Source organism: Mustela nigripes, chromosome 5 (genome assembly GCF_022355385.1).
Source record: "Mustela nigripes isolate SB6536 chromosome 5, MUSNIG.SB6536, whole genome shotgun sequence".
Classification (NCBI taxonomy): domain Eukaryota; kingdom Metazoa; phylum Chordata; class Mammalia; order Carnivora; family Mustelidae; genus Mustela; species Mustela nigripes.
Genome location: NC_081561.1, coordinates 59,794,919 through 59,812,670, shown reverse-complemented (window position 1 = coordinate 59,812,670; position 17,752 = coordinate 59,794,919). Strand labels below are relative to the sequence as shown.

Sequence of the window (17,752 nt, the reverse complement as noted above, 5' to 3'; positions counted from 1 at the left end):
CGTGGACATTGTTGCCATGACCAGCTGTGCCCATGGGTCCCAGGCACACAGGGACCTGGGTGGTCAGCTCTGTGCTCTGCCCAGGGTTCAACCCTCCCTGTGTTCTTGATGTCCCAAGAACTCTGATGTCACCTCAGATCCTATGACTTGCCCCGCCCCACTTAGGAGAGACCTTGTCCCCAAAGACTTTGGCCTTTCTTTGGGTATTTATGGGCAGTGCGGCAGCAAGGTCAGGTGCCAGCGGACAGTGGGGAGACTTGGATGTTGGCTTGGGGCTAGGGTGGGGGTACCACTTTGCCCTGCATGGCTGGCTCTGGGTGTAAGAGCAGTGAGTCACCTCTTGCAGGCAGTGGTGAGGAGAAAGAGAGCAGGGCAGGGGCACTGGATATGTGTGGGTGGGGGAGGGAGGTCTGGTGGCTGCCTTGTGTTTCTGTGTGCCGTGCGAGATGGGCTGATGTAGGAGTGTGTGATTTGTGGGTGCGAGTGCAGGGGGGATCCATGAGGGGATCACATGAGGTGTGGGGACTGTGTGTGTGCGTGTTGTGGGTGAGGTGGGCTCTGTCAGTGATGGGGTGGGTTGTGAATGTGCCACTGGGCTTGGGGGCTGCGTGCAGGCCAGGGAAAAGAGTGACCACAAAATTACAATGTACCTTGATCTCTCTTTATTTTAATTTAACCTCAGCCTTTGCCAGGGGTCAGGTTGCTGGGTAACTGTTGGGGGGGGGGGATTTAGGGCCTCCACTTGCCACCCCAGCTGCTGCTTATCATCTGAATGATGACATCTTAAGAGAAGAGGAACTCATCTCTCTCAGCAATCATACCTCCGGTGGGAGCACCAGCTTTTGTGGGGGGGAGTGCTCACACCCTGACCCTGGTTTCTGTGTTCATCACTCTGTGTGTGTGTGTGTGTGTGTGTGTGTGTGTGTGATGTTAATAATATCTTTGCGTATGTACACATGTGAGTCTGCCACCTGTGACGGGCTCTGCAAGCTGGTTTCCAGGTATCGTGTGTTCGTGTGTGTATACACAGAAGCAATGCCATCGTATTGGATTTTACCTGTTGAGTCGTGGAACGCACCAGACTCACCTTCTCAAAACTACACCAACAGAAAACAACATTCTAGAACTAAATTTTAATGCAAATTGGTATATTACTCTAGGCAAATACATGTATGTGTATTCTGTGTCACATGTTTGACATATATCAAAAAAATGCCTTCCATATACTGGTGAAACTTAATTTTTTCTTAAACAAATAAAAAAATATAAATCATTTTTTTTCTAACCCTTTATTTCTTCTGGCAATAAAATGAATCTTGTTTTTGATCAGATTCCTTTATCACCACTGCCTGAAAATATTATTTATCTGATTGTTTATTATCTTTCTTTCACACTAGAATATCATCTTTATGAGGGCAGGGATTCTTGTCTGTCATGGTCATGTTGTATCCCCAATAGTGAGAACAAGCCTGGCACGTAGAAGGTGCTGAATAAACATTTTTTTAAAGAAGTGAAAGAGAAAGTATTCCCAAGAATGTGGCATGTAAGTAGAGGCCTGAAGGGTGAGGAGCATTTACCAGGTTGAGAAGAGGTAAGTACTGTTCTAGGTACAGGCAGTATGTACAAAGGTCCTGAGGCAGGAGGGGGCAGAGTGCATTTCTGAGGAGCTGACAGGTGGCTGGTGTGGCCGGAGTGCTCTCTGTGCTTGCGCGCGTGTGCGTACACGAGGGCCTGCACATATGTGCAGAGTGCCTTCTCAGCTATTGGAAGGAGCCTGGAACGTTGCAAAGGAGTGATGTGATCAGATTTGCATTTTAAAAACACCCCTCTTGGGTGCCTGGGTGGCTCAGTGGGTTAAAGCCTCTGCCTTTGGCTCAGGTTATGATCCCAGGGTCCTGGGTTCAAGCCCCGCATCGGGCTCTCTGCTCAGCAGGGAGCCTGCTTCCCTTCCTCTCTCTCTGCCTGCCTCTCTGCCTACTTGTGATCTCTCTCTCTGTCAAATAAATAAGTAAAATCTTTAAATAAATAAATAAAAACACCCTTCTTGTTGCTGGAAGAGGATGGAATCTGAGGTGGGGAGAGATGTGTGGACTGTCCTCCTGTGAGAGAGGAGGGTGCCCCCTAGGACCTCGTCAAGAGGTTTTCAGCAGCAGCCCGCATGGGGTTTCCGGGGTCACTGGAGTGGCATTGGGAGGGGTGGGAGAGGGATCCATGAGGAGCAGGTCCGAGATTTCTCACTTGTTTAATTGGTTGGCTGGTGATCGGAGTGCTTCCTATGTGCTGGGCACTAGGCTAACCACTTCACCGTCCCAGTTAATCTTCCTAGCCTTCTGAAGTGGGTCGGATATCACCCATGAGGACACGGAGGCTCAGAGTGATAAGTCCTCTGCTGTAGGGTTTACGCTTGGCACTGGGAAGCCCTCCTAACACCTCTCTCCATCAGGACTTGCAATCGGCTGGTTAGCACAGGGCTCATAGACATGCACGGGGCGAATAGCTCATTTTAACTGGAGACCAATGGATGCGCTCATATTTGCCAGCCTTTTGATACATGACTGAGGCCTCCTCTGGGCCCAGCCCCTCCTGAGCCCTGAATGTTTTCTCTCGTACAAACCATCCTGTGACACGCTGTCTTCTCTGGGTTCTAGTTTTGGTTTAAAGTACAGGGAGAACATCACATCTCTTAAGAACTAATCAAGGGGAGGATTCTTCCAGATTTTGAGCAACCACAACCACGTGGCCTGCTGGCCCCACTCTTTGCGGTTTGCCTTTTACACCTCCAACTCAATGGCCGTGTTTTCAGTGGTTTGCTGTTACGGGACTCTTCCAAACATTCAACTTGGATTTTTAAGAAAACAGGAAAACTTTCTTCTCACAGTCATACTTCATTGTGTTAAGCCGGAGTCGACTAAATTGTGCAATGACTAACAAGAGCCACTGACAAACAGGTCTGAGGACAAACACAGTGGCTCTGAGGCCCCTCTGGGGTTGGGCTGTGGGAGCCAAAGTGGTGGGCATGTTGCTGATCCCCCCTGGGGTGGATGGTGGGCATCGATCTGCAGGCTTCTCGGAGAGAGCGGAGGGGTAGCAAATGGAGCCCCAGGCCAGGTGAGTTACCTGCTGAGAATGTGGGCAAAGCAGAGTGCGCGGCTGCGGCGTGACGCTCTCTGTCATATGTTACCAGAAGACTGAGTCTGTGTTCAATATTTAGTACAGGTAGTTGGAGCCCTTGGGAATCAACATGAAATGCTATCAGTAGTTTAAGTGCTCAGCATCAATTAGGTTTGTTTGTTTTAAGATTTTATTTGTTTATTTGACAGAGATCACAAGTAGGCAGAGAGGCAGGCAGAGAGAGAGGGGGAAGCAAGCTTCCTGCTGAGCAGAGACACCCCCCCCCCCAATGTGGGACTCGATCCCAGGACCCTGAGATCATGACCTGAGCCGAAGGAAGAAGCTTAATCCACTGAGCCACCCAGGCGCCCAGCATCAATTAGGTTTAAAAAGTACGTTTCGAGAAGGGAGTTGGGGGAAATTGGAAGGGGAGACGAACCATGAGAGACTATGGACTCTGAAAAACAACCTGAGGGTTTTGAAGAGGCGGGGGGTGGGAGGTTGGGGGAGCCTGGTGGTGGGTATTATGGAGGGCACACATTGCATGGAGCACTGGGTGTGGTACATAAACAATCAATTCTGGTACACTGAAAAGAAATCAAATAAATAAATAAAGAAAGAAGAATAAAAAAGACAATAATAAAGAAAAGTGGGTATATGGGGAAAAAAAGGTTCAAAAAAAAAAAAAGGATGTTTCGTAACTCAAATCATTGAGTCCACTAATAAAGAGCCAGACAGAGGCACAGGGCTGGCAGTTCATTCTGGAATTTCGGATTTTCCTGAGCCAGGCCCTGGGAGGGGCAGCGGGCAGTGCAGTCAGGGATGGCGGAGGCAGTGCCCTCTTTGTGTGTCTACACTTTCGGAGGCTGGGGTCCATCTTGAAGGCCAGGCTTCTGCCTTTGAAGAACTTCTTTTCCTGAAGACAGCAAAGAGGAGATGCCCTGAAAGCAGTCAGGATCCGGGTCTGGAGGCCTGGTCTAAGCTGACAGTGTGTGTCCTGTGCCCTTACCCACGGGGACAGGGAGAGGATGGAGGTGGTGTTTTCTTGACCCATGGAGTCCCCCTGGCCCAGGGCAGGACCCAGTGCATGGGCCCCTCAACTGTGAAGACTTGCCAGGCATCTGGCTCGTTTCTGCCTGGTGCTGGAGACCATTTCATGTCTCAGACGATTGGGGGAAGAGAATGAAGGAAGAAGGATTGGTGGAAAGAATGGCCGTGATCTGAGACATGTGGGATAAAAGTGAACCTGTCCCCTTATTCAGAACTGTCAGGGAAGGGACTTCGGTCCAACTCACTTGAACCGTCATTTCCTGAGTCATTGTGTTAGGAACACATTCTGGGAACATCAAGAGGCCTAAGGCACTATTCCTGTCCTCAAGAGCCTATCATATGGCCATGGAGAACTCCAACAAGAGCATTTTCTAGGACATACTATGGCTCCAGGTTTGGTGAAAGAGCTCAGTGATGTTATCAGAAGCTCAGGCTTTTTCTGTCTTTCTGCTCTGCTCTCCTCAACCCGTGAACTTATTGTCCACATGCGTGTTACCTCAGGGTTGCAAGATGGTGGCTGCAGCGCCTCCTATAATTATATTCAAGGCAGGAAACAAAAAGGCCCAGGAGAAAATGAGGCTGCATTTTTATCAGGGAAGAAAAGTATTTCCCAGAAACTCCACAGAAAAGGACCTTTCATGTCTCATTGGCCAGGACTGAAAGGCAACGCTGCAAGGGAGACCGGGAAAGTGAGGGTCAGGCATTGGGGGTGGGGGAGGGCGGACAGGATGCTCGTGACATCTTAGATGAGCCTTGGTTCATTCCTGGGGCCTGGATCCATTGCCACCTGAAAGGTGGGGGTTCTGGAGGAAGTGCTGGGCCATTAGGTAGAAGGAACAGTGTTTTCTACATGCATTAAGAGCTAAGATCAGGCCAGGGATGCAGAGAGAAACCAGAGGGGCAGAGTTAGCCCCCTGCAGAGTTAGCAGGGGGTGGGGGGGCAGTGGTGCTGGAAAAGGTGATCCCTGAGCGAGGTCTGGGGCACATCTATCAAGACCAGTCGGAAGGGGAACCTAGGTGGATGGAATAGCCGGAGGAGAAGCACAGGCATGTGTGCACAGTTAGATATTAAGTTCAAGAAAGAAGTCAGAGGGCGCCTGGGTGGCTCAGTGGGTTAAGCCGCTGCCTTCGGCTCAGGTCATGATCTCAGGGTCCTGAGATCGAGTCCCGCATCGGGCTCTCTGCTCAGCAGGGAGCCTGTTTCCTCCTCTCTCTCTCTGCCTGCCTCTCTGCCTACTTGTGATCTCTCTCTGTCAAATAAATAAATAAATAATCTTAAAAAAAAAAAAAAAAAGAAAGAAAGAAGTCAGAGAGGTAGAGGTGGATGCAGGTGGAGATGTGACAAGAAACCAGACCGTAGTGGGCTTTGCAAGTCCGGCTGCTTACTTGGATTCTATCCTGTAGGGTCTTGAATGGCTTTCGGCAGAGGAGGGGCCTGGTGAGCTGGGATTTTAAGAAAGTTGGGGCACTGCGAATGGATGGGAGAGGCTGGGAGAAGCTCAGGCGGAAGCAGGGAGGTTCCTGCCCCATCCAGACAAGAGCTGCTAAGGGCCTGTAGTAAGATTTTCCAAATCTGCCTGCCAATATCTCAGCGACAAGATAGGAAGGATTCCATGGCACGAATCTCTGGAGGGACAGATGTCTCAAGAGGGCTGGGAAGCTCCCCAAAATGTACATCAGACTGTGCAATCACACGCAGGGTAGTCTATGTCCCAGTGCTGAAGAAAGAGGAGCGGCGGCTAAGATCAGTGGGCGGCATGGCAGCTCAGCGCTGCGTTGCTGTTTTAGGAAGGCTCGAGCAAAGAAGGGAAGGGCAAATCCGAGACGGGGCCATGAGCCTGTGAACACAGTGCCTGGAAGACAAAAATAGGCAGAACTTTGTGAGATACCAGGAGCAACTGAAGAGCCCGTGGAGACCTGGCCAAGGCCAGGCCTAAGCAATGGGGAGTAGAGAAAGGGGGTGTTCCTCGGGCTGTGTTGTCGGGGTCCCTCTGACAGAGACCAGAGACAAGGCCACATTGGGAGAAGAAAGAGAAGCCCTTCCCAGCAGCTGCTCCTGGGGTATGCAGGGGGGCTCTCACCGTAAAACATTTCAGGCACAAGGGAATCTTCTGGATAAGACTGCTGGGTCTTCTTGCTCCCCTCTGAGAAAGCTCAGAGCACGGGGCTGGGTGCAGGGGAAATGTGGCTCTGAGTTTCAAAAAGAGAGGTTTGGAATCTATAACTTCACAGCTGAGGGCCGTTCTGGGCCAGGATCCTTGCAGACTGGGACAGGGATGGTTCATGAGCACTTAGAAAGGGAGGTGGCCGGGTGGTGTCAGGGACCCAGCAGGGGCTCTCCGTGACTAGCGTGTCAGACCAATTAAAAACAAGAGTGTTGCGAAGTAGATAAGAAATACCCACAGAATAAGATTCAAAAAGCACCAAGAAGTATACAGAGCAGAGTCCCCCTCTCCCCGCTGTCTGCTAGCCCCCCAGCTGCGCTCCTCAAAGGCCTCCAGTATTACCACTGCTCATGTATATGACGCACCCATCTACCTACTCTTTAAAAAGGGCAAATGTGGCATATTTCACTTGCCACATTTTATCGAAGTTTCTCTTCCTCTAACAGTAGATTGCGGAGATTTTTACGCAACAGTGCAAGTGGGGCTGCCTGTTCTTTCGACAGCCTGGGAGTACCATAGTAGGACGCCCTGTCATTTATCCCACCGGCCCCCTACAGCCGCCAGGCCTTCTCTCTCATTGTCATGTCTACAATGAATAACTTTGCATACATATCACTTTCTGCATGTTTGACATATGCGATATGTATGCATTTCTATAGAATAAATACTCAGAGAGGGAGTTGCCGAGCAGAGAATTTACGCACATTTGATTTGGATAGATATTGTCAAATTGTCCAACTCCACAGAAGCTGTGCGGATTCATGTCCCCATCTTCATATACGAGAGGGTCTGTTTCCCTATATTTGGGTGAACTCTGTGTTTTCCAACTTTCAGGTCTTATTGGTGCTGGGCCGTCAGATAGACGGAATCTCTAGTTTTAATATGCGTTTCTCTTATTAAGATTTCCGACTAATGGGGGCGCCTGGGTGGCTCAGTCGTTGAGTGTCTGCCTTTAGCTCAGGTCATGATCCCAGGGTCCCGGGATCAAGCCCCACATCAGGTTCCCTGTCTGTAGGGAGCCTGCTTCACCCTCCCTCACTCCCCCTGCTTGGGTTCCCTCTCTTGCTGTATCTCTCTCTGTCAAATAAATAAATAAAGTCTTAAGAAAAAAAAAAGAATATTTCTGACTAATGGATTTTCTGACTCCCAAGAGGGTTGGATACTGGTAGATGCAGAAATTGTGGGAAGTGCAGGAACTTCACAAAGTTCTTGATAACATCTCTCAGATGCTTTGATGGTCAAGATGGAGAAATAGAGCCATGATCCTCAAGTAGCTTTATGGGTCAGTAGCTGGAAAAATGGTTCTCCATTCATTCAACAAACATTCATGGAGCTTACATTCTACAGGAGGAGACCGACAGTGAATGAAATCCAGAACAAATAAGTAAATTATGTGATATATTAGAAGGCCACAGGTCAACGATGTTGCTTAATAAATCCACATTGGTCTAGAAAAGGACAATAGATGCCACAGGGGCTCCGTCATTAGTCCCGTCTTGTCCATTCAACAAATAGTGATTGACTATCTGCTATGTGTCAGGTGCTACTTTAGGAACTAGGGATACAGCTGTGAGCGAATCAGACGAAAGTCCCCGCCCTCCTGGAGCTGACACTCCATTGGTAGGAGACCAACACTAACAAATTGAGTAAGAAAAACAGGGACGCCCGCTGGCTCAGTTGGTTAAGTGTCTGCCTCTTAGCCTCTCTCGCTCACTCTCCCAAATAAATAAATAATCTAAAAATAATAATAATAAAGAAAAAAATATATAGCATATTAGAAAGAAAAAAAAAAGTGCTATGGAGACAAATTAGGTGGGGAAGGCTGATAAAGAGTACCAGAGAGTGGGGTTGCAATTCCAAATGGGGCTGCCAGGAAAGGCCTCACTCAAAAGGTAGCATTTGAGCAAAGACCTAAAGGAGGAAGGGAGCTGTGAGGCTTTCTAGAGAGGGAAGGCTGTTGCAAAGCCACGGAGGCTGAAGCAATGCTTGGGCGTTGGAGGAGCAGAGAGGGAGGGGGAGCATGGAAGAGATGAGACAGGTTGGGGTCGGGAGGGAGCTGGATGGTGTAGGCTGTGGGGGCCCTCAAGAAGCCTGACACTTTTACTCTGAGACAGGAGCCCTCAGAGAGTCTGCGCAGAGGAGGGGTGGCGTCTGAATTGGGTTTTCATAGGCTGATTCTGGCAGCTTTGCTGAGCATAGACGGAGGGCAGAGCAGGGAAACTGTAGTGATCCAAAGAGCAAGAGGGCAAAAGTCAGGAGGCTCTTGCAAAAATCCAAGCGAGAAATAACAGTGGCTTGAACCTGACTGGAAGTGACAGAGGAATGGTTGGAGTCTGCTATGTTGTGAAGGTAGAGCCAACAGGATCTGTTGACACATTGGCCAGGAGATGTGCAAGAAAGGGACGAGGGCAATGGGATGGCAAAGGCATTTGGTCTGAGCAACCGGAAGGATGAAGTTGACCTGCCCGGAGATCCTGAGATGGTGAATGGGATGAATGGGATGTCTGGGATGGAATGCTGAGTCTGAAATGCCTGGGAGATACCCGGATGGGAAGACGATGAATGGGGACAATGGGACATACAGCTCTGGGAATCAGAGGGGAGGGCTGGGCTGGAGGCTGAAGTCTGGGATCCAGCAATTTACAAATCTTATTTAAAGCCTCTCATCTGCTTGAGATCGCCCAGGGAGTGAGTGAAGACTAGGAGGAGAAGGGATCCAAGCACTAGCCATGGGGCATTCTAATGTCAGAGTTGGATCACATAGAGGCACCAGCAAAGGAGGCTGAGAAGGAGAGGCCAGGAGGTGGGTGGGTGGGTGGGGAACCAGGAGAGTGTGATAGCTTGAAAATAAAGTGGGCAAAAGGTTTCAGTGAAGAGGCGTAACCAACTGTTCCAAATGGTGCCGAGAGGTGAACTGGGATGAGGACCGAGGAGAGACCCTGGGAAGGATGGGAGCACCGTGCTGGAGAGGTGGGGGGTGACATCGCGCCTCCCACTAGCTAGGACTTGGAGGAGGGCCCAGATGTTAACCGATCCTCTTGGGAAGAAAATCGAACCACTGGGGAGGGAGTGGGGACACAGGAGGCCCATGATAGGTGGCTGTGAGGGACATAGAGATACAAGGTGGCATTTACCAGGCTCGGCATGGGGGTCCCACACATCAACCATCTGAGTACAAAAGACTTGAGGCTTGTTGACAGCTCCTGGTGTGTCAGCAGTGACGTGTAGTGATCCGAAGAGCGTGGCAATTACAAGCTGGGTTAATGGACATATCGTATCCAGAATGAGGGAGGTGACTGACCTGCTGGGCTCAGCAGTGTAAGGCACATGGGGGAACTGGGTTCAGCTGGGGGAGGGGAGCTGGGAGTGGACCCAGCAGATCCAGGCAGGGAGTGCACAGAGGGCCAAGGGCCTGCAAAGGAGTGGACTTGGGGAGCAGAGATGTGAGTCTACCATTCAGAGAAGAGCTCTCCTAGGAAGGTATGTGTCATAGCAGTGGAACAAGGCTGAGGGAGCAGAAGCTGAAATGTGACCAGACTCGGTGCTGTGAATTTTTCTAGATTTACTGTGGATTCTCCATGAAATTTTGTAATTTGTGAGCACTTCAAGCCACTTCTGACCCAGGAGTGACCCACGACTTGCTGAATGCCTCAATCTCAAGTCTTGGGAAAACAATGCTTTCTCTCAAGATCAGCTGAATGAAACGAGCAACTTCTAATCTGATCATCAACCGAGGCCAAGGAGGGTTATCATGCGAGGCCGCAGGGCTGGGGGCTTGGCCTTCCTAAGAACACGCTGTCACTGACAGGGCAGACAGCAGGGGCAGCCAGCTCACACAGTGCCAGCCCTCTCCCCTCCAAAGTGTCTGGGCGCTGGGGTGAAACCAGGAGAGAGCAGAGAACTGGCTCCTGTCCGCCCTGGGCCCCAGCCTGATGTTGGGGGTGGTTGTGGAATAGGCTCCAGGGGTTGGAGGAGATGGTGTGGCCACACACCACATTAGTAAGTAGCAAGCCACACTGAGAGACTAAAATGTACAGGTGGTATACACTTTCATCTATTTTATGTATTTGTACATATCTTTATTTATTTAACCTACAATATCCACAAATAGTCTCATTTCAACAGCTAATCAAGGCATGAAAATGTCATGAGATAATTTACACGATTTTTTTATGTCCAGTCTTCAGAAGCCGTGTGCATTCTCTGTTTACTCACAGCATATCTCAGTTTGGGCCAGATCCCCACGCCGGGCGTCGAGGGCTCTGTTGCCTGTCTCACGTTCTTCCCTGTACTGGAAGGAGCCAGGGCTGCCCGCCGGCGTGCAGGGATTCGGTGCTGGCGCCTGCCTGGCTACGGAAGGAGCTTGCGGGGGGACCCTCAGACATGATCTGCTGCATGTGGGGTACATGCACCCCTGTGTGCATTCCTGGGTGGTAGGGGGCTGTCCCCAGTGCGCCTGCCATTTTGCAGCGGCGGTAAATATTAACGAAGTGGTGGGTGGCAGGCCCTCTGGGAGGCCTGGGCTCTCCCCGCGGGAGGAATGGAAATAATGCTGTGTACCTTAGATAGGGCTTTAGGTCCGGCCCCGGAGGCTGCTGGGCCCCGACCTGCTGGGGATACACAGGCTGGCCTTCTGTTCCCAGGACCAGGATGGCTTGCTGGGAGAGTCTCAGAACCCGCAGACCTCAGAAGTGCCACTTGCCTCTACGCGTGCATTGGCCTCGCCCCACTCCTCAGTCTCTCTCGCAAACCACCTCTTCACCTGAAGACCTCTTCTCTCCAAATCCACTTGCCAACAAGCCCAGTTAAGCCCGATTTAAGGGCATAGGAAACACATGGAGTTCAGATGATTTCCTAAAAAACAAAAAACAAAAAACAAAAAAAATCAGTCAGCTCACTTACTGAGCACTTGCTGTATGCTGGCCTGTTACAAAGGCTGCCTCCTTCCTCATGGCACGCAGGGACATCGGTTGCCCCTCTGCCCCCCGCCCCCCCAGGAGAGGGGCCTGAAATTCAAGCAGGTCAACGTCACAACTGGGAAACAAGCCTGGGCATTTGACTGGACTAGTTCTAGCTACCAGAAAGTTCTCTCTGGGGAGGGGAAAGCAGGAGTAGTTACTTCCATTTGCATAAACAAACACCAGAAGGACACATAGAAGCTAATGTGACTACATATGGGGAGGAATGGGGAGGAATGGGGTACAGGAGGTTTCTCAAGGTATATCCCTGGGTATTACGTTGATATGATAACCAATATATCCATATGATAACCATATCCATATAACCGTATCTAATAATAATTAGATATATTATCTAATATTAAAAGCAAATGAGATGAAATTTTAACTGTTCATTTTGTTCCTCCTGGTAGAAGAGGTGTTTCTCAGGGTAGGTGAGCTTGATGACTGAGCTGAACTTTTTTTTTTTTTTAAGATTTTATTTACTTGTCAGAGAAAGAGAGAGCCAGCACAAGCAGGGGGAACAGCAGGCAGAGCGAGAAGCAGACCCTTGGCAGAGCAGGGAGCCTGCCTTAGGGCTCCACCCCAGGACCTTGGGATCATGTCCTGAGCCAAAGGCAGACACTTAACTAACTCAGCTGCTCAGGCATCCCCAAGCTGAACATTTTTTTGATATCCAGAATGTGTGTGACCTTACTTTCCATAAATATCAATTAATTAATTTAGATGACAGAAAAGAAGTGACTTCTTTCTGGTCATGACTTAACAATTGGTCTTTAACTTATAGCCTTGGCTCCTATTTCTTATTCTAGAAGCTTCCAGTATGATGAGGAAAACAATTGATTTCTACCCCTCAAACAACCCCCAGTCTGAGATAGAAACACAGCCCTGCCCTCAGGGAGCCCTTGTCTGAGGGGGGGAAAGAGCCCTGCTTTCAGGGACCACAGTCTGAGAAGAGTCACAGCCCCGCACTCAGGGAGCCCAGTCTGAGGGGGGGAAAGAGCCCTGCCTGAGGGAGCTCCCATCTGAGGGGAGACATCCCTGTGTTCAGAGAATTCCAAAGCCCAGTTCCTCTGGACCATGTGAGAGAAGTGAAGGGGCTCCTCTGTGTTCTGAAGTGTCCGCTTCTGCCCTGGGTCTGGCTCCTCCTTCCCATCCCAGGAAACTCCTTCACTCTTAGTCTGCTCAGGGTGTCAACACCTGATTCATTTCCCCGAGTACTTGTTCCTGGGTCTCAGAAGATGTCTGTGTGTCTCTCCTTGCTTCCAGTTTTTCTTGGAACCAGGGAATGCATGTCCTGAGGGCATGCAGGAGGTGAGTGCCTCCTTGAGAATCTCCCTTGCAGGACATAGACTATCTTGTCACTCAGACCGAGCTAGGCTGAGCCAGGGTGGGCCAGAGTTCTAGTCCATGTGGGGATCTGGGGGCTGCCTTACCCTTTTCCCAAGGAGCATGTGGGCCGTGAGCACTGAGGAGAGGGCTCAGGAGGTTTCTCTTTACTTGGGGGTCTCATTCAGTGAGTCTGACCTGGAACGAGGCAGAAGGATGGGAGTCCCTGAGTGTTCTCGGAGTACCAGAGGTCATTGACCTGGGAAGGCAAGGGCAAGCCTGGGGTGGGGCAGGCGGGACGTGTGTGTGCGTGCGTGCGCCTTCACACACACACACACACACAGAGGCTGTGTTTCCTTCTAAGCAGAAGGTGCTGCCCTTGGCAGAACTGGAGGGGCCCATCACATTCCCAGCTGGGCTTCCTCAGAGTCTTTGAGGGGAGACCAGGCTGTGAGGCCAGTGAGGCAACCACACCCCACTCTGTCCCAGGACAGTGCTCACTCCACCCCACCCCAGCCTACATTGCCTTTTCTTTCCTCACTGGCAGAGGGGTCCTCGGAATCTGGACAAGGCCTTGGAAGCTGGAACAGCATGTGGGGCTGGAGGGGTGGAAATCTGGTTGGAAGACTGAGGGGTGGCAATGGGGTGAACCCCTTGAATACCCTCCCCATCTTCCCATCTCCAATCTTGACCTCCTCCTCCTCCCAGCCTGGCCATGAAACCGAGAGGGAGACCCCAGCTGCCTGCAGGGTCCCAGGAGGCCCAGGCAGGGCCAGCAGCCACCCTGTCAGGTACAGACTCAGAATCTTAGATTCCTAGCTCCTCAGAGACACAGAGGAAGCGTCTTGGCATGATCCGGTCCAAACGTCCTCATTGAACAAGTTGGGAAACAGAGGTCCATTAGAGGTTCTGGGAACACATCCCAGAGAAGCCTCAGAAGAGAGGGTCCTGGGACTGGGTCCTGGAAAGCGATTTGTTGGTGTGATGTGGGGAAAATGTCAGGGTTAGGGTGAATAAGATGGGAAAGGAGAAAGATATTCGATGGGGAGAGGGGCTGGGGGTGTCTGTCCAGAGTATCGGGCCTGCAGGAAAAGAAAACAAAGCATTGAGGATCTTGGAAGACAAGACCTCAGGTAACCCCAGTCAGCTCCCTAGGAATGTCGGCTGCTTAGCCGCACCTTTGACTCAGCGCCTTTGTTCCTCAGCTCAGATGACCTTGTGCAGGCCATCCCCGCTCTGGGCCTCAGTGTCCCCTTCTGTAAAAGGAGACTGGTACCCAGCCTTCTTAAAGGACCCCCCCCCCATTTCCATGTTTTACATGATATCTTTGAGTGGCTTTTCTCCATCTAGCACTTCTCACTCTCCCTGTGAGTCAGTTTCTGAATCTGTAAAATGGGGATGAAAAATAATACTCACCTCCCACGCTTGTTGTGAGGATTAAATGGGTTAATACATATAAAGCATCTAGTGCCTAGCACACAAAAAACTCTTACTAAATGTTATTTATCATTGGGACTCCTGGGTGGCTCAGTCAGTTAAACATCTGCTTTCGGCTCAGGTCATGATGCCAGGGTCCTGGGATCCAGTCCCGAATCAGATTCCTTGCTCAGTGGGGAGTCTGCTTCTCCCTCTGCCTACCTCTCCCTCTCTCTCTGACAAATAAAAATAAAAATCTTTTAAAAAACTAAATAAATGTTTCTTATCATTATTATTATTAATAATTAGGAGAGCAATTGTCCTTGGCCCGTAGTGCATTTCTTTTTTAATGAAGACCTGGGGAGAGCACCTCCATGGGGCATTTTAAAGGCAACCTGGCTCCAGGGAGGCATGTGTCCTAATCCAGGTGCCACCCATGTCCAGGCTAGAGAGCCCACAGGTCAGTGAGAGCCAAGAGTGGAAGCCCATGGAACCTCATGTCAGGTGACGCAGGGTCTCTGGGTCTTGGGCCCCAGAGAGAGAGTCAGCACCCTCCTCCCCCAGCCCCACCCCCACCCTGGCTGGAGACACCCAGCTGTGAGGCCGACTGGAGATAGGGGAACACCGAGAGGCATCCCATGGAGGGCTTTCAAGAGTCTGCCCTGCTCAGGGTCAATATTTGTTCAGCTCTTGGCCTGGCGAGCTCCATCATTGCCTCTGGTCTCACATTCCAACCATCGCACCCCTATCTGAGGAACGCGCTCCCATTGACTTGGGGGACCACGCCCGACATCGGCAGTGGTCTGCCCTGGTCTGTCGCCGCTACCACCCCCATTCCCAGGCAGGTGCGTGGAGGATGCAAGCCAGGTGCTGGCGCTGGGCCATGCGCTGTCTGCTTCCACATCATGAAGTTCTGGCTTCCTTGCCAATTGCATCAGGGAGGGAGAGGGACAGGACCTTGCCTGCTTGCTGCTGAGATTCCTACTTAAATTAGATCATTACTTTGACAGACATTAACTAACCACTTACTGCGTTCCTGAGAAGATATCCCCTTCACCCTCAAAAGAAGAAAAGACTTCTTGTAGGCTCTTGAGAAGCTTGTAATCAAACAGATTCTTCTCGACCATCAGTAATGTTTAGGACCTCATTTCAAGGAAAAATATTCTCATGGGACCCCAGTATTAACTCAAATCAAGTTTGCTTAGATATATGCAGACATACAACTAGATATAAAATGCCTTACACTTTCAGCTTTTGCACAACTCAAAAGGAAAATCAATTTGCTGTTTAAGTACAAAGAAAACAGTACAAGCAATTGATTTCAAAGGGAGGACACATACACTTCAGTGCTGAAACCAAATCATCACTTGCAGTGTGAACAAACTAGGGACCTCCAGAATACAGGTTTTTGTTCCTTTGAAGGGGGACCTGAGAGAGGCTGGCAACTACTGGACCCAATACCTCATTTACATATTAAGCACCGCCTCTGCTCTTTCCTCATTGGCCAAGGACAATTGGTATTAATGAGGTCAGGGGAGGAGCAAGGAGGCTAGCTTGTAAGTGCAAAGGCCCTGAGGGATAAGAAGCAGGTCTGAGAACAGGATTATTCTTACATTCTTTGTTTTTTTCTTTTTTCTTTTTTTTTTTTTCCACATCAGATGGGTAATGTGCCGAGGTCATAACAAGGTTTAAGGGAGGCACATGTCACACAGGAGCATGAACACCCAATCATCATGCTTATGAACTACAAAAGGATCTATTCTTATATTCTTATTCCAAGGTGGAGAGGTGGGTAGGGCAATTTCTTTCCAAGTCCTTTTCAAGTCCCTTCCAAGTCCCTTGAATTTTTGCCTTGCCTCTGTGAGGGAAGGCATGAATTTTAAAATTTCTATTCTTATTTTGTCCCCTTTCTCCAAAAAAGGTAGCATACTTTACACATGGTTCTGTATCTTACTTCTTCAGTTTACTCCATCTCAGAGGGCTCTTGATAGTGGTATGTAAAGAATGCCTTGAGCTTTTTTTTTTTTTTTTTTACTACAGCTGCATAATATTCCATTGTATGGCTGATCTGTCATTTATTCAACCAGTCCTTTGTTGAGTTAGGTCATTTCCTTCTTTAGTTTTTACAAACAATGCTGCAGTGAATAATCTCGTACATGCGTCATTTCGCACGTACAAGGTATATCTGTAGCATCAATTCTCAGACCTGGAATTGTTGGTCAATGGTTATATGTGTTTGTAATCTTGATACATATTGCTTAATTGTTCTCTGCAGAGGTTGTAACAATTGAACTCCCACCAGCAATGGATGAGTGTGATTATTTCCCTACAGCCTGGCCAACAAAATGTGCTACCGGAAATTTTTTTTTTTTTTTGCCAATCTGATAGGTGAAAAATCGTATCTTACTATAGTTCTAACTTGGACATACTTTTATTCACAAGATGCACGCCTGGGAGGTGAAGGATGCGGTGTTCTGTTAGGGAGTGAAGGATTTCCCAGAGCCAAGCTGTCAAGGCAGGGTGCAAGGACCTGACCCTATTTGCTTTAATCTGTGGACACCTGGCCCAGGGAGAGACTCTAACTGCAGCAGGACCCATCCAAGTCATCTCCGGATCTGAAGGCACCTGGAAAAGCCACACCAGCTTATCTTTGCCTATGGATGGTTTGGGTGGGGCCTTGGGGGTATCAGCTTAGAGCCTTCTCCCAGATCATGGCCAGGTTGCTGGGACCTCATATCAGTGAGGAAGTTGCCCTGAGGTTTAACCTCCTCCACCTGGGGCTCCTGGGTGGCTCAGTGGGTTAAGCCTCTGCCTTTGGCTCAGATCATGATCCCAGGGTCCTGGGATCGAGTCCTGCATCGGGCTCTCTGTTCAGCGGAGATCCTGCTTCCTCCTCTCTTTCTCTCTGCCTGCTTGTGATCTCTCTCTGTCAAATACATAAATAAAATCTTAAAAAAAAATCTATTTAACCTCCTCTACCAAAGACCACGCCATTTTTCTAGGTTGCTCCTCTGTGGTATAGGGGAACCATAGGACGAGAGGCTCTAGTGAATGACTAGATGCCAAGCCCCTATTGCTTGCTAGACTATATTGCTAGACTCACCATATTCGTGGTGTCCCTCAGGACCAGAGACCCTGTAGAAGGAGAAAACGAGGTTAACTTCATGATTTGTTCTATGTGAAACTACTCTTGCTCTAGGGAATCAGCACTCTTTCTGGAGATTCATTCATTCCTCAAGGAGGGGTCAGAGACCACTTCACCCGAAATATGTGGGCCTGACATGGCTGAGGCATGGGAGACTCAGAGAAGGGGTGCTGTAGGATCTTCTCCCCCTGGAACGTGCTTGAGTGTTCAGATGCTAGGCCTCTTTCCGTCTGAATGCCACAGTGTTTGCAACAGCACCTGGGCCCCGGCCTGGGACCCCGGAGCCGTTGAGTATGATCTGTGGGTCAGCACCCCAGACTCTCTGGACTGAAGAATCTTGGACACAAAGCAGCTCAGACTTAGAATATGAAACACCGGAACTGAAGTGACTCTGGCAGTACCCAGTCCCTTTATGGTACAGCTGGGGAAACTAAGTCACATGTAAGGTAAGGGACTCAGCCAAAGTCTTTCAACCAGCAGATGGAAGAGGCAGGCAGGGTGCAAGTATCTGGACCCCTAGTCCAGACCTCTCTAAGCTCAGCTCTAAGGGGTGGGGACTTTCTGACCGAGTGTAGGTG

General features: G+C 49.8%; 1 long non-coding RNA gene and 1 other non-coding gene across 3 annotated transcripts; one reads left to right on the top strand and one right to left on the bottom strand.

Annotated features, from left to right (window-relative positions):
• The first annotated feature begins 8,763 nt into the window (after nt 1–8,763).
• LOC132017282 (uncharacterized) lies at nt 8,764–11,539 on the top strand. 2 transcript variants are annotated; one of them, XR_009404217.1, is made up of 3 exons: nt 8,764–8,808; nt 10,544–10,728; nt 10,970–11,539. It is a non-coding gene; the product is annotated as an uncharacterized LOC132017282 (long non-coding RNA). The 2 variants fall into 2 exon arrangements; XR_009404218.1 differs by lacking the exon at nt 8,764–8,808 and adding an exon at nt 9,741–9,806.
• A 4,142-nt stretch (nt 11,540–15,681) lies between these two features.
• LOC132018902 (small nucleolar RNA U13) lies at nt 15,682–15,785 on the bottom strand. The gene has a single exon (XR_009404676.1). It is a non-coding gene; the product is annotated as a small nucleolar RNA U13 (small nucleolar RNA).
• Between the last annotated feature and the right edge of the window lie 1,967 nt (nt 15,786–17,752).